The sequence below is a fragment of the Hipposideros armiger genome, unplaced genomic scaffold (genome assembly GCF_001890085.2).
Source record: "Hipposideros armiger isolate ML-2016 unplaced genomic scaffold, ASM189008v1 scaffold_334, whole genome shotgun sequence".
NCBI lineage: Eukaryota > Metazoa > Chordata > Mammalia > Chiroptera > Hipposideridae > Hipposideros > Hipposideros armiger.
In genome coordinates, this window is record NW_017731684.1 from 1,178,192 (window position 1) to 1,194,889 (window position 16,698).

Sequence of the window (16,698 nt, forward strand, 5' to 3'; positions counted from 1 at the left end):
GCCAGCATTTGGATTTTTTTAAAACAAGTAAATTTCTTATTGATGGCAACTAAATGGTGTTTGTAGTATTTTTATCATACAGTAGATTCCATCCATTCGCTATACTTTTCTAACTGAGTTGTCCTACATGCAAGTACATGTTTTTAATGTTGTCTGTCTTCTGTACTGTTCCTGTAAGTTTGCTATTAAAATACATTAAACTTAAAAAAAATAATAAAATAAATAAATATTGAATTGATCACCATATGCTGAATTTATCGGCTTATCTCCTTAGTTTTTAAGTGACTATTTCTCTATTTTCAAAAGCAATAACTATTTTTGATAGACAAGTTCAAAACCTACCAGGGTGAATGTGTACTTTTGGAAATAAGGTAAACACCTGGCAATTGTAAGAAATTCTTTCTTGTGGAATGCTGCTTAAGAAAAGGTCCGAGGCTTCTAGTGGCTCTGTCTAATGTTGATCATTTATGAAATACTGTGGTTCAGAGCTTGGCAACTGGAGTCATTTCAGGTAGTAAATATACATTTCCTGTCAAAACACATCAAAAGGATAAGATTTCAATTTATTTGAGAATGAGTTGTAACTAACTTCAATATTGGCAATATGGAGAATTTTCTGATGGTTTTCAATAACCTTGACAGATTTCTTTACTTCTTGCCCCCAAACCAGACTATTTCCTATTCAACGATCCCCAGGAATGGCTCTCAGTACTATCTGTGTAGTATTCATTCCTCCAATTCCAAACCTATTGTGTAGTTCGCTTCCCACCACTCAGGTTTTCCAGAACGGAAGCTAAGTCTACACATAACTCAAAAGAGCTCTGGAGTGACAGATGATAAATCCTTCTCCTGCATTAAGGGTAGGATCCTAACTTCATTTGTCACTACATTCCACCTGTATCATTTCACCTCACTGCATGTAACAATGACCTAGAAAATAAAGGCTTTCACACAAATTGGCTTGCCCTTTCACAAAAGTGAAGTCTAGTGTTAGGAAGGCCACTGCAGGGACTCAGCTCCACACAATCATCAGGGCTCAGGCTGCTTCTGTCATTGTGCTCGGCCTTCTTCCAATCTCCCTTCACCCTCGGGGTCACCTCAGAGTCCAAGATGGCAGTTAAAGCACCAACTATGATATCACATTCCAGGATTTCAGAGATCCAGAAGGGGTTCCACCCTCAATTTTAGGAAGACTCCCCAGAAATACTACCTGACTCTTCTATATACCAGGGGTGCCAAAAAAATGTACACATTTTAAGAGATGTTGTCTATGTATTACTTTTCGAAGTTGAATGAGTTACGTAGCAATGTGTAGTATAACATTCACTCAAAAGATGGCGTTAATCAAATGAATGCAAGCATCATTCTTTGTATTACAATTTTAATGCCATTTCTTCCTTTCTTAAAATGTGTATACCTTTTTTAGGCACCCTCTGTGTGTGTGTGTGTATATATATATATATATATATATATATATATATATATATATATATCTCACATGGCCACCCGGGTGCCATAAAGGCTGAAAACAGTCCTGATTTTGTGCAGCAGGTGTCTGGCTAGAAATAGGGCTCCATTAGAAAGGGAGGGAGAAAAATGGATATCATGTAGGCAACTAGCATTTCTTCCACAACCCTGTATTGTATGCATCCACTTTGTACAGATTGGCCATCAAAGATTAAATACAGAAACACAAATTCTCCAACTTGGTGCCTTTCATCACCTCAGGAACCCCCCAGAAGATTCCACTCCAACATCCTGGAAGGCCACATTCGCTGGAGATATATTTCTTCTCAGGTTAAATGCTTCTTCTCAGATGGGTCAGTTCACATACTACCTCCTCATCATACTTCTCATCACATTAACATAATAACAGATTTCGGATGTAAATAACACCTCAACCCCACTGACTATGAGACTAAACTGTTCTGTGGTTTGAGTTTTCAGGTTTTGTTTCCTGTGAAATTTAATTATAAAACCATGGGTGTTTCTAACTCATCCAAACCCAAGAGTGGAATCAGAGACTTCCACTCTGTGTGTCAATGTGGAAAAGACTGAAAGTTCAGAGAAATGATGGCATTTCCCCTAGGATCATATAAGGTAGGAGCCTGAACTCTGAATCCAACACCCCCTGAGTTTTCACACCAACACCCAGCTTTATGGACAGTCACCACACATCAGCAGAAGACTACGTGGCTTTTGGCAGAACCTCAGGAATGATTCCTATATGCATTTAGACACTGAGTTGCAGCTTTCAAAGCATTTCCACATAGTCAGCAATTGGAAACTCCACCAGTGCTCTGTAAGAGGCCAGATAGCTGTTGGCTCTGACAAGGTAATACTGTATACTCGAGGTAACATTTAAGGCTTAATGGATGAGAAGGAGGCATCCAAAAGAAAAAAGGGAAAAAAAGAAAAGAGGACCCAAGCACAAGGAATGGACCATTAAGAAACAGAGCCATCGGGCTGGCCGAGTGGTGCATTGGTTAAGAGCTGGCTTGGGACGCCAGAGGGCCACGGTTCAGATCCCACATATGAGGGCCAGTGACACTGCCCTCTACAGCTAAGATGCTGAACAACAGCTCAACCAGGAGCTGGGCCGCAGCTGCAGTGGGTTGCCATGGGCTACCGTGTGTAGCCAGCAGCCAGCATGAGCAGCCGTTCAGAAGCCGGCGACTGATCTGCCTCGCCTGGGAAGAATGTAATAATGGTGCCAACTTGGGCCAGTGAAGCAACGTCCGCCACAACTAGACTGAAGAACCAAAGGACAGCAGCTTTTCTGTTCCCCTTCCCTCAATTCCCCAATAAAAATCTTTAAAAAAGAAATAGAGCCATTGAAGAAGGAATGGGTTTAGTGTATTCTAGGAAACAAGGAATGGCCAGAGTGGTTATAGGAGAGTAAGCAAGGGGGAGAGGTCTCAGATTACATCAGAGAGAAAAATCGAGGCACTGGAAACCCTACTTCTAATACAACTTCTGGGGTGGTGATCAGTTAGCTCAGTTGGTTAGAACACCGTTTCCAGTAGCGGGTAGCAAGCACCAAGGTTGCCAGTTTGATCCCCTGGGCCACCGAGAGATGCAATGTGTAACCAACAACCATGGCTGTTCCCAATAATTTGAAAGGAAAATAAAAAGCTAATACAACTTCTGCTATTCCTACAACCAGATGCATTGCAAACAGGGGAATCTTATCTATCTTCTGTCTCCACCATCCCCACTCAACTACTTCTAAAACTGGCTCTCAAGAAAAGAAAGAGAAGGTATTGTTTTAACGGCATGGTATACCTAATTTTTAAATATATACAAAATTCCAGAATTATAAATCACCATTTGCTTTGAAAGCAAGTTTTCCACAAACATTCTATAACCAGTGATTTCAAATTATAACTCCACTTGTGTTTTTTTTTTAAATAAGATGGACCTGCAAATATACAAGGTCCTATTTCTTCTACTATCAAGAGGAAACCTTCAAAATATTCCTGTGCAAGAACGGAATCCCAAAGCCCTGCCATAGTATTTATACCCAGTAGGCCCTCAATTTCACTGGCTCCTTTGGCCTGTAACTTGGAAAGTCCACAGATTCAATCAGTTAGAGGAAAAGAAATGTGTGTGTGTGTGTGTGTGTGTGTGTGTGTGTGTGTGTGTGTATAAATATCTTGGCATCCATCAACCAGTATTTCAAGGGCAAGAAAACTGCAGTGCCCAAGGAGCTGTCTGAGGTGCTTAAGGTTAATGGCTGTATTTACATAGCCATCAATCCACTTTACAAAGAACTGCCTCGAACTGTGCAGTTCCCATCAGCGAGCCCAGCCAGGGCAGAGCACACAGTCTCTGAAAGAAGGAGGGGAAATGCCTGATAAATCTTAAGGACACTGTCTTGTTTTCATTAGATTATTTCTCTCTCTATTTTCAGTTAAATCTCTTGGGCCTCTTGTTGAATAAAATAGGCCAGGGGTTGGCAAACTTTTGAGATGGAAGAGCCGCCAGGGGTCAGCAAACTGTGGCTCATGAGCCTCTGAAGTAAAATTGAAAATGAAAATAAAACAAAACCATCACAGTTTCATTTATAAAATTTTTAAAGGATATTATTCACCTAATAGTGATTATGTAAAAATATATTTATGGCTCTCAAATAATTTTTAAATTATTGTGAGGGACAGCATTGGCTCTTCCAGGGGCCAGCAAACTTTTGAGATGGAACGTACCCAAAGAGGCACATGTGGCTCACCAGCCGCAGTTTGCTGACCTCTGAAATAGACTATACTTGCAACTATGTACGAGTCGCTTTCTAAAATGCTTTGGGACTGAAGTTCAATAGTAGTGTACCTCCTGTGTGATGGTGAATACCTTTCACCTGCACTGTCCAAAACAGCAGCTACTATACACATATGGCTATTTAAAGGTAAATTAATTAAAATAAAATTTAGAATTCAGTTCCTTGGCCACAACAGCCACATTTCAACCGCTCAACAGTCACATATGGCTTAGTGGCTACCGCAGTGGACAGCACCGATATTTAGAACATTTCCCTCATCTCAGAAAGTTCTATAGGAACTTATAAGATTGTTTATAATGTCCAGGGCCTGACCTGTTCTGGAGTTTATGTCTCTTAATTCTAAGAGAACGTAACGATGAAAGAGACTCCCTGCAGTCCCACACTTTCTGGATGCATCCCCAAGCAACCTGACATTCTGAAACACACCCTCTAACCTGGCGATTCCAATTCTACTCCCAAAAACACTAGCACATGGCTACAAAGACACATGTAGTATGAGAGGGCCTTAGACAGTACTGTTTAGACAGTAAACACTACATCTCAACTAATATCAGGTATGAATTTGTTCAAGAATGTTCTCCTAATACTCTCTGTAATAGGTAAGTACAGAGAAAATTACATTAAAAGATGGAAAAAGTCTTAATTCCCATCTGTAGGGGAACAGCTAAATAAAATGTAGTACACTCATGAAGGAATACTAATGGCTGCTAAAGAAATGGGCAAGAGCTATGTATGTATCGACACAGATATGGAAGACAATTACAGAGCCAGAGGTAAAGTATGTTACCAGTTAAGAGAAAAAATGCACACACAATACCATATGTTTAACTAACATACATAATTTAAATGACACATATAGAAAAGCTTAATAAATGTTGATGTTTCTACCTTATACTTTTTAAATGAAGGTAAGTGCCAGACGTGCTTCCTCTTTCTGTTGATCAGTGAACATTGACAAATCAACTTCAGATGGGATGGTTACAGAGAGTCTGCCATACGACAGCAATCCATTCTTCCTCCCCATGTTTGGATCTTTGAGACATAATGCATATTAAATATTTGAAATATGTGCAGAAGGATATTAGCCAAACTCTTAGTATTTGGGGAGGAAGGGACAGAAATGAGTTGGGAGAAAAATTAAAGGGGATCATTATTTTTTTATACAACCCTAATTTTACCTTTACTTTTTTACAACTCGCGTGTTACCAGTGGGGCTTCCACAAAGTCGCTGAGATCCTGTGTTGACTGATGACATCACCTGCAGATGAGACGATGCTAGCAGCTATGATAACACTGACTAGCTGGCAAAGAACACCATCCACACACACCAGGCTCCACTCTAAATCGAAAGTCATGGTTTTTTTAAGCGGCTATTTGTTCTTTAAACAAAAGATCAGGGCAGTTTAGCTGTTTGGACGCTTCTGCTGTTTAGTCTTCCATGTAAGCTACCTTGTGTCATGCCCTATTCTGACACTCAGCTTGGAAGCCTCATCTTCTAACTGTCTGGAGCCGAGTGCTGGTCGAGGACAAAGGGCACGATGGCAGGCCGCCAGGGAGGAGAGCTGCAGCATCTTGACAGTTGGGCAGAAATGACTCAAATGAAACCTGCTGAAGGGAAAGCAGTGACAGATAGGTCCCAAGGAAATGTTAGTACAAGCCTAGTCATACACAACACGCCACAACCTTCGGGAGTACACGGCAGTTCTGCCAACCAGCCACGGAATTAAAACACAGCTCTGGAGACAAAGAAGGTTAAACGACTCTGACCCAGGCTATCCACTCTTCTTGGTGGCTGTCAATTCTAACCTTCCTGCCAACACTCACACATTTCTATAAGCTAGACCACCTCTAAAAAATCTCACAAATCCTAATTTTTTTTAATAAGTAAGGATTTTTAAATATCAAGCTCTTTACATTTGCTTTTATTCAGAAGAGACTTTTGTTTGCAAACTTCACGTTTTTTTTAATCATGCAAGACAAACTAATATCTACTGGCAGCTTTTCATTTAAACAACACAGAAGATCATTTATTCCTCCAAGTGGCAGGAGAATTCAACAAGCCAGGCATCTGTGCAAAAGCTTTCCATGCCTCTCATGTCCCATAATTCCATTTGCGCCCCCATCTTCCAGTCCTGACTAAATCTTCAATTATTCCCAGGATGTATGAAATCTTAAATCCACATTAGCTTTTAACATATGCTGAGTCTTAACTATACAGGAACAAAAACAAAATTACTGTTTGTCACCTGCCAATTGGATTACAATTTAGTCAGATTCAAAAGTACATGGAAATAGAAGCCACATTTTTTCCTAGTCAGTACAGACATCAGCCAGGCGACAGAAGCAGGAACTACACCGGGTGTGTGCCACGTGCAACAAAACTGCCTCAATACCCGTTTAAACAGCTACACAATTCTTAGTTTAAAAGTCCTCAAATACAGAAAATTCATCTTATGCTCTAAAAGAAACTTAGGGACATTATCAAGATGAGTTTCTCATATATAACACTGATGCAACCAGCAATTTGTATTTTTGGCTCAGTCATTTAAAGTAATCTTCAGAATTATACTATTTAGACAAGCTTATCAGTGTAATACAAAATGAGAAACTCACAAGCTACTCAAAACAGTGTTGTTTTATGAAAAGCTCCATGTTAAAAAATCTCCATGTTTTAAAACTCTGACAGATGAACTACAGTCATGCAAAGTGTGGTCCAAGACTTGGCAACACCAGCACATGGGGGAGCTTGTTGGAAATGCAAATTCTCAGGCTCTAGCCCCTTAGCTGAACCGGTGGCTGGGGGTGGAGGGAGCAGGGTGGGAAGCTGTGTTTTAACAAAGCCCTCCAAGTGATTCCTAAGCACTGGTCTAAGTGGCAATATTAAAAACTGCAATAATACCTGAACTGGAGGACAAGCATACCAAACAAAATTGACAATATGAAATAGATTTTAAGGATCCAGACTATGCAGAGGACAAAAAACATTGCAATCAGTATAAACTCTATATCCATCTCCCCTTGTCGCTTACTTCTAGGTAAATGAGGACTGTGAAATTCATATATGGATGTAGTCAATTGCTTGTAAGTTCATGTCTAGTTACGCTATGGTTCAGAAATATTTGCACATCAAACCAGAATCTGCGTTTACACTTGGGATATTGAGTCCTTTGTAAATGTGAAGAGTGTAAATTCAGAATCAAAATGTCTCGAAGAAACAGTTTTCTAGGAATCTTGCCAGTCCTTTTTCTCAGGGTGACCTTAAGTTTCAGACTTGAGAAATATTTTCCTTTCCTGATTAATACTTCTGTAGGATGATTAGTGTACTTTGTTCGTGTATATATTAAGACAAGCCACTTTCCCCCACTATCATGAACACCACCGTGAACTACACTGGGCCAGTCTCAATGGCGAGCTTACTGGTCCTGTCCGCTCCCTCTGCTCACCCATGAAGATCATGGGGCTGACATGTTCCAAACACTGGCCATTTTGCTCTAAGCAACACAGAAACCCTGCAAATGAGCTGCACATACCTGACAGACAGGGTTCTAGGAGGACCTTTCTCCCTGCAAAGACAGACTTATGTCTAGACCTGTAAAATCAAATTAGAATACCCCATCAGATACCTATTGGTGCAAACATTAATTTCAAGTGTATTTAAATGTCCTCACATCTTGCTTTTGCTCCTCACATCCAACGGTGCTTCTTCCACTGTGTAATCCCAATAATGAATCAACACAGGGTGGTTCTAAAGAACTCAGGCATCACAAAATTCATCAAATATAATTCTATAAAGTAACTAAACATGCCTTCCTCTGCAATAATTCCACTAAGCTGTGTTTTGGCTGGGACAGATGCCCATGTCCTCTGCCCACTGTCTCTGAAAAGTAAAAAGTAGTCATTACTCAGATCCTACCTAAGGCTTACCCAAGCTCCATTATTTCCTTGTGCTGTCTCAACCCACCACTACCCCACATCCAACAAGAAGCCAAAACTGGCTTGGCATTTTAAAAACCATGGGCTACATGGTTAATAATTGCAGAAGATTTGATGCACAACTGATATTAGCAGCCAAAATAACCACAGTGTATATATATTGGTGTCTTACTATTTTGATAAAATACGAATTTCACAATGAGTGTCTGACCTATGGGAGCGCCAAATGTTAACTGAATTCCTCAGTGTGGCAGGATGAGGAGTTTTAGAGCTTCTCCTTGGGACAGACCTGTTTGTTATTTAGCTCTATCCCCCACCATAGCTGGGCCACACCCACGAGTTCAGTCAATATTTCTTGAATTGAAGGAATGAGGATCTAGCACAAGCTCTGGTACTGCACCACACTGCCTGGGTTGAAACTATGGCTCTGCCACAAGCTACCTGTGTGGCTTCATCCTGGTGTGCCTAACCTTCCTCGTGCACAGAAGGGAGATGGTGATTGTGTCTACCTTGTAGGGCAGGTGGGGTTAAATGAGATAGCACATAAAAATGCTTAGTGCAGTAAAATGATACAGCCACTACAGAGAATAGTATAATGGTTCCTCAAAAAATTAAAAACAGAATTACCATATGATCCAGCAATTTCACTTGTGCGATATACACCCAAAAGAATTGAAAGCAGAAACTCAAACAGATACTTGTATACACATGTGAATAGCCACATTATTTGCAATAGCCAGAAGGAAACATCAACCCATGTGTCCATCCACGGATGAATGGATAAACAAAGTATGATACATACATACAATGGAATAGTATCCATCCTTAAAAAGGAAGGAAACTCTGACACACACTAGAACATGGATGAATCCTGAAGACATTATGCTAAGTGAAATAAGCCAAATGCAAAAGAATACTGTATGATTCTACTTATATGCAGTACCTAGAGCAATTAAATGTGTAGAGACAGAAAGTAGAATGGTAATTGCCGGGGGTTGGAGGCAGGGCGGAAACTGTTGTTTAATGGGAATAGAATTTTGGTTTTGCAAGATGAAAAGAGCTCTGTCAGTGGATGATGGTGATGGTAGCACAACAATGTAAACATACTTAATGCCACTGAACTGTACACTTGAAAGTGGTTAAATGAGTACATTTTATGAGATTTGTATTTCACCACAATTTTTTTTAAATGCTTAGTGTGGTATCCAATGACATCCTTATTCAACAAATGATAGGTACTGATACTACTACAATTTTTTGCAAAGTCAACATAGCAAATGCTTAATAAATAAATATTCCCTAATATAAACATGGCAAATACCCACAGAAAACTCTAGTGAAATAGACAATTCCACGTCAACATCTCCTTGCCCACCCACCCCTTCCCCGCCTCCTCCCATTGGTACTACGTAGCTTTATTGGGGATATTTAAATGTTAACCAGTTAGATTCCCAAATCTCAGATGCACATCAGCCCCTAGGCCTGAGGTGAGTGGAAATTCAGCACACAAGGAGAAGGAGATTGACACTGAGGGATACACTCAGCCGTTCCCCAGCTTGCTCAATGGGGGCTCCATGCTCCTAGCAGATCCGACAGCACGAAGAATAGGACAAAATGTGAAGAAAATTCGAGTTTTATCCAGAGAGAACAGGGCCCATGTTAACCAATTTTATGGCTTTTTTTATTTGTGTTCATGTGTGTGTGTGTATGTGTGTGTGTGTGTGTGTGTGTGTGTGTGTGTGTTGAGAAGGAATTAATCTGGAAATATAGATAAAGAAAGCTGTGTGTCTCCGATTTGAAGCCGGTTGCATATAATCAGTTCCGAAAGCAGAGAGCAGGTAACAGATGTTTACATTACAATCTGGCTGCTTCTGGAAGGGCTGCCAAACGATCTAGTCAGGAAGCCTGCAGTCCCCAGTGCTCTGTTGCCCGCACTGACACATGCAGAGAATTCACCCCCAAAACATTTTCTTTGGATGGCTTAAATTAAATACCCCACTGTACAAAATATTTGTGGCTTTCAACTACTTAAAATTTTAGACTGAACACCAATAAATATGGTAAAACTGAAGGACTTATTCTAACATCGACATGAATCTTACTGTCTTTATAAAGAGGAATGCATTAAAAAGAAACTCAGAATCCCTTTTCACTTTTGGGTGTTTTGTGACTAATATTAAGATGAATTTTTAAACAGAGTAACATACAGCCATGAAAAAGAATGGCATATATGCCATTTCATGAATTCAGCATCCTTCCCAGAATAGCTCCTGAGCATATGAGTCTCATATGAATGCATATAGAATGGTCACCACTGCATAGGAGGGCTCTGTAAACAAGGAGATTTCACCTGATCGCGTGGGTGTCAGCTGACTGCATGGGCATCTGCTGACCAAATGGGTGTCTGCTGACCACATGGGTGTCAGCTGACTGCATGGGCGTCTGCTGACCAAATGGGTGTCTGCTGACCACATGGGTGTCAGCTGACTGGGTGTCTGCTGATGGCATGGGTGTCGGCCTCCTTCCCCAGCCTCACATTCACCACAGGCCCTCCCAAGGGCCTTTGCCAAGTAGACAAACAGGACACAGATTATAAGATTTATGACCCCATTTATCAAAAACAATTAGGACTAAAAGTCTATATGAGGCTAAAAGCAGAAGGAGGGAACTGGATACATATTTACAAAATATAAAGAGGAATTTGCTCAATGACAGAATTGGGTTCATTTTTTTACTTCCTTTCTTATGGGATTCTATCATGTTGAATTTTCTATCCCAAGCATGTATTATCTTTACAAATTAAAAAAAGAAAGAAAGAAATCTTCACATAAGAAGCCTAGAGTGATTCAAAGAATCCTGGCTTATGCATTTAGAAATCTGGGATCCCTGTCTGAAATCAGGAGCTGGGGATACCAGATAATCCATTTCACTGCTCTGTCACTGAAAAGTATCACTAGACCAGGGTTTCTCAGCTACAGCATTCATGACATTTTGGGGTCAGGTAATTTGTTGTTGTGGAGGCTGTCCTGTGCATTACAGGGTGTTTAGCAGCATCTCTGGCCTCTACCCACTAGAGACCCACCCAATCCCACCCCAGTTTTATCAACCAGGAATGGCTCTCAATATTGCCGATATTCCTCTGGGGAACAAAACTGCCCCCAGAAAATAAATAGATAAAACCATGAATTTTCAGAGAAAACTTAAGCACATATGGCATAGATGTGTAAGTAAGAGAATTCCAGCAGAGACAATGGTCATTGAAAAACTAGTAATAATAGTAACTCTAGCTTTTGACAGTTCCACCTTTAGTTCAGACAATTTAAATGCTGCCAAAATGTTCAACTGCTTTCTAGTTTGAAATGAACTTACAGCACTAACAGAGCCAACAGAAGTTATTGTATATGCAACACCATATTTTTATTGGAAAAAAAAAGCTTAATGTTTTCCTTTTATAAGAAATACAAGGGTATCTTCGTATCTTCTATCATGGATACTTGAGTCTTCTGCACTAACAATACTACAAACAACCTCATGAAAGGAGACCAATTAGCCACATCTTGGCAATCTTTCTAAATACAGCATCTTCTTTTTATTTGTCATTTTATTAACAAGAGCTTCTTAATAGCTGACACTACCATACTTCTGAATCAAAATTATTTATGTTCATGCTAATGACTTGCTACTGTAAGATCCTGCCATCTTTTGAATCAAAATGAGTGATGAAAAAAGATTCAATGTGGTTTTAGATTCATGCCTTGGAAAATCTGTAGCTCATCCATATAGAGTGCCACCCATTAACCAGAATGTTCCATAAACATCAACACCCTACTCCTGGCACACACTAAGTAATCAACAAATGTAAGATACCATTACCATTACTCACAACCATGCCAGTAAGGAGGGCTTTATTCCAAATTATTAGTTTGGTTTTACAGCAACTAAAAAAGCACAAAGTATGAAAGAGGAGACTATCACACAATAAATTAATATTCTGAGTTCTCTTTACAAGTAAATCTTAAATCATTACCTAAAACTGCCTCATCATCATTTTAACATGTGCCTTTCTGTGTGTTCAAAAAGGTCCAAATTGAGTCACTCCATCCAAACCTCTTCTACCACCACCTCCCTTTTAAATGTCTCCTTTGTAACTGCAGATGCTGCAACAGCTACTAGGAAGTGACCCAAGCTAGGTGGTGCACACAGCCATCAAATCCTTGAGCAGGGTTCAACTGAGCCTTGATAGTGAGAGAAGCGGATGTGGTCCTCCTTTGCAGAGGCAGCTGAAATGGGGGGGGTCCCATCCCATCACAACAGTCATTCTCTGCAAGCCTTTATAGGAAAGGGCACTGGGCTAGGAGTTAGGACCCTGGCATTCTAATACCAGTTCTTTTTATACCATAGAGATTCAAGCCACACCTCCTACCCTTGAACTTCTAAAAAAATGAACTCAGAAGTACTTTCCAGATTTAAAATTCTGTGATCCTTTGTGTCTTTCTTTAAACCAGATTGTGCAATTAATGTTTTTTTTTTAAAAAGAGCACTTTTAACTGACTTTATGGAGGAAAATGGATTTAATTTGAATGGCAACTATAAACCAGGGAGAGTTACTTTAATTTTTTCCACAAATATTTAATAGATGGGAAGCCAAAGTTAATTTTACCCTGTGAGAGGTAGGTTGTCGGAGATCACCAGCTGAGTGGGATGTGGTTACCAGGCACAACTCCATGACAGCTCGAACTCGTGTCTATAATAAGTACGGATTGCCTAGAACCGATGTGAGCTTTTTAAATAACATTTCAAAACAAATAATTATAAATGATTAATGTGGCCAAGATCACTTCACCAATTCCTTTCTGGTCACCTTTTTCCTATTGCTGTCCTCCACCCTCAATCCTGAATCTTTTCAACAAATTAGTATAAAGCATACTTATGCTTGGCTTCAGGACCTGAAGTCATTTTGCTAATCCTAGCAGATTTATATCCAACACCTGATAAAACCAACACATGTACACAGAGAAATTAATCCATCTATCTATCAATGTTCTATCTATCTCAAGGACAAAAAAAATCAAAAGGCTAGTCTGTGTACTATAGTGGCTCTCCATATATGTAAAGAAATACAGCCAGAAAGCAGGGTGAAAAAGTCCCACAGAGGAAGAAGGTATGAGTAGAAAAATGTACTTACGCAAATTCTAAAGAGATCTATAAAACTGCAATCTGAGAATTGTATTATTAAACTAAGCTTCTTAGTATAGAAATCCCCAAAACTCTCCAACTAGGTAGCTAATTGAGAGTTAGGAAGATCCAAAGACTTCCTTCTTCTTTTCACTCATCACAGGCAATACAGAAACCCTTTCTCAATATGATAATGTGACTTTTGTCAAGGCACGTTCAAATCAGGTACAGGATTGGCTGGTGATGATGTCATACCCTGGGTTAATCCCCAGTGAATGCAGTTTCAATATCACATGCATCAACACATTATTTACATAACAAAGTAGTATATTATGTGTAACAATAAGTGAGTTGTGCAGATAAAAGCAGCTATTAGAGAAAGGCTATGTGCCACTGAAAAGGAGGTAATGGGATAAAGCAAAGAACCTTTTTTATGTGTGACTAAATATAACTAGGTCATCAAACAATACACATCTTTAAAAAGAGCAAAAATTGAATATTGAAATTCAAGTGACCTAGAACATTTTAGTACTAGAAATATGGAAAGGTTGCCTCCGCTGAAAAATATTCAATAATCAACTAGAAATATTTGTAGGTTTTTGCATGTTGAAGGAGAAGTAAAAAAATTAAAGTAATTAAAAAATAAGTGAATTGGCAGTGACTGCTTCTCTGGGAAGGGTAACTTTCTTATCTTTAACAGGTAAAACTAGCCAAGACAAATCGTGACTTTAAAACCTTATAATAAACTTTAAAGTGTCAAAGGATAACTATTGAGTTATCGAAAAAGTCATGACGTATTTTTTCTGTTTTTCATTGCAAAAATGCGTCATGACTTTTCCGACAACCCAATAAGATGGTACAGAGGGAAGAGAGCAAAGTCACACAATGCAGAACACTGAGACAGAAGAACTGAGAAAGGAAACCTTAAAATTCAGCTTTCAACTATGAAAATATTGACCAAGAAATGTCCACACAAATGAAGAAACCTTCCTGCACAAATGAGCAATGCCAACTCACATGGTCAGTTTGGGAGGACATAAGTCATCATTAGTGCTAATGACTCTGAAAACTGCTCTCATGCTGCCTTATTAAGACCTGTATTTCCAATCCAAAGGAAGTGTTGGGCTTGTACACTGATTCATGGCTACACACTTAGCAGAAAGGCTTCTGACTGTAAAACCCACAGCAAGCTGCTGAAGAATCCTTCAAGTCATACATACATCTGTTCTCAAGTGACTTAGTGGAAAATACTGGTTATAGTGTGAAATGAATGTTGCTACATTATTTTAGCCATTTTTTTTCAATCCAGTCCCTGCCTGAACAAGGCTCAGACATAGACAAATTGCCCCCACCCTGTCGTCTGCAGCAAGTGGTCTGGAGGGAGCCAGTGTGATCAGGGAGCTAAGCCATCAACATATGCAAGTTTGGGTGCCTGAGTCTGCAGCTGGCATCTTCGGGTTGGTATAGACAATCTCTGTTCCAAGGATATTGGAGAAACAGCCAGACCAAGGCTTTAAACATACTCACCCCCACACACGGGGATTGCCTGTCACATCACATCAACCTTGCTCATGTTGCAGGGACGGCCACTAAAAAGTTAAAGGGGAAAAGAGTACAGGGATACAGAGGCTTCACCAATGGGAGTAAGGGGTCCTTAAATCCTAGTAGGGGGATGCGCAGGCATACTGGTAGGTCTCAGCGAGACCATGAATCTATGCATATACATCTTGCCGGAGAGTTGATTCATAGCTTGGCTAAGGTTCTCAGGGGAGTCCCTGGATTTCCCCCTCCCCCCACTGCCTAAACGTTACGTGATACTGATTCAGGAGAAACACACACCAGTGGCACCATATCTGGCTTGGGCTGGCTCCCTAGGGGTGGGATATCAGGCTTTCTACTTCCCATCCTCCCCAAAGATGAGCTCATGGTATAGGGTTAAAGATGTCCGGTCTTACTTCTAGAAGCGATTGACAGGACAAATGAGGCAAGATTAGGTTTGAAAAGAGGGGAGAAATGTAGACAGTCCGGCTTGGTGGACAAACCCGACGTGCCTAACTCGAAAGAGACAGAACTTCCAGACCCGCTTCAGTTCTCCACTTGCGCGGGAAGCTTTGCTCTCCCGGCTGGAAGACACGTCCCGGACGCACGCGGCGCCCTCCACCAACAGCCCAGCAACCAGGGGCTCAGAAAGAGGCTGATCTATCAACTAACTAACTCCACTAGCTCCTGTTAGGAGCTGCGGATAATGCCCCAAGGGATGAAGCCAAGGCCGTCTTCTCCAAAACAAGACCTCACGGAGAGTTCGCCCTACCTCCCTTCTTACCCATCCATCAGTGGCGCCTCTACATCCACGGAGCACCCTCGGGGTCTGTCTCTAAATGGCAGGCAGGAACCCAGAAGTTGGAAGCGGCCGCTGCCCCTCCCCAACCAACACATCCTCACTTCAGAGCTCCGCTTCTAACTTCAGGGTGCACGCCAACTACCGCACAGGTCACCCCGCATTCCAGAGCACGGAGATGAGGAGCCGGGTCAAGTCTATCAGTCCGAGAGGCAGCTGGTATCCACCAGACAGAAACCGAGCACCGGGTCCAAAGCCGCCGCAACCCCATCTTCCCGCCCCTCCTTTCCCCTTCCAACCCTTCTTACTCGACTACAGCCGGCAGCCAAGCCTGCGCATCCAAGTCGAGGCACCGATCTCCGCACCCGAGGACGCTCACGGTGCCGCCTCCCCGCGGGCCCCCCGAGAACGGCCCATCGCCTCCTCAGGCTAGCTGTAAAGAAAGTTGCCACGTCTCTCCAAACTCAAGTCCGAAACTGCCGCGGGAGAAGCAGAGGCTGCAGAAGCAGTAGCTGCACCTCCACGCCTGGGGTCGATCAGCAGCCGCGCGCGGGGGCAGTACGCCCCGTCCAAGGCGGCGCGTTAACCAGCAGTGGGAAAGGGAGTCCTGCGAGCGCGCCCTCCAGGAGGGGCTGGGCCCGCGGCGGGCAGCGCTGATTGGCCGGGTCGGCCTGGTGCCCCTCCCCCCGCCCGGCCGGTGGTCCACGTGGGCCGGCCGTCTCCCAGCCCCGCGCCCCTGCTCAGTCACCGAGCCTTTAACCCTCGGTTCCCGGAGCCTCTCCCGAGCGCCTCTCTCTGGCCACCACTGCGCAGCTGCTGGGAAAAGGTATTCTTTCTGAATACTTGGCGAGCCGCGTTGAGTCCTGAATAATGGAGAGAAATTTAGGGTTCCACTCGCAATTGAAGACAATCCCCACGCATGGTTTTTCCATCGTAGGGCTCAAACCAGTTTGCAAGCAGGCTTCCTTAGCCGCCC

General features: G+C 41.7%; 1 protein-coding gene across 2 annotated transcripts in view; it reads right to left on the reverse strand.

Annotated features, from left to right (window-relative positions):
• Positions 1-16,413, reverse strand: part of TAFA4 (TAFA chemokine like family member 4) — a 197,149-nt gene extending 180,736 nt beyond the window's left edge. For both annotated transcript variants that reach the window (XM_019661060.1, XM_019661059.1), the window contains exon 1: positions 16,031-16,413. The gene's annotated coding sequence lies outside the window, so the exon portion shown is untranslated. The remainder of the gene's footprint in view (positions 1-16,030) is intronic.
• Between the last annotated feature and the right edge of the window lie 285 nt (positions 16,414-16,698).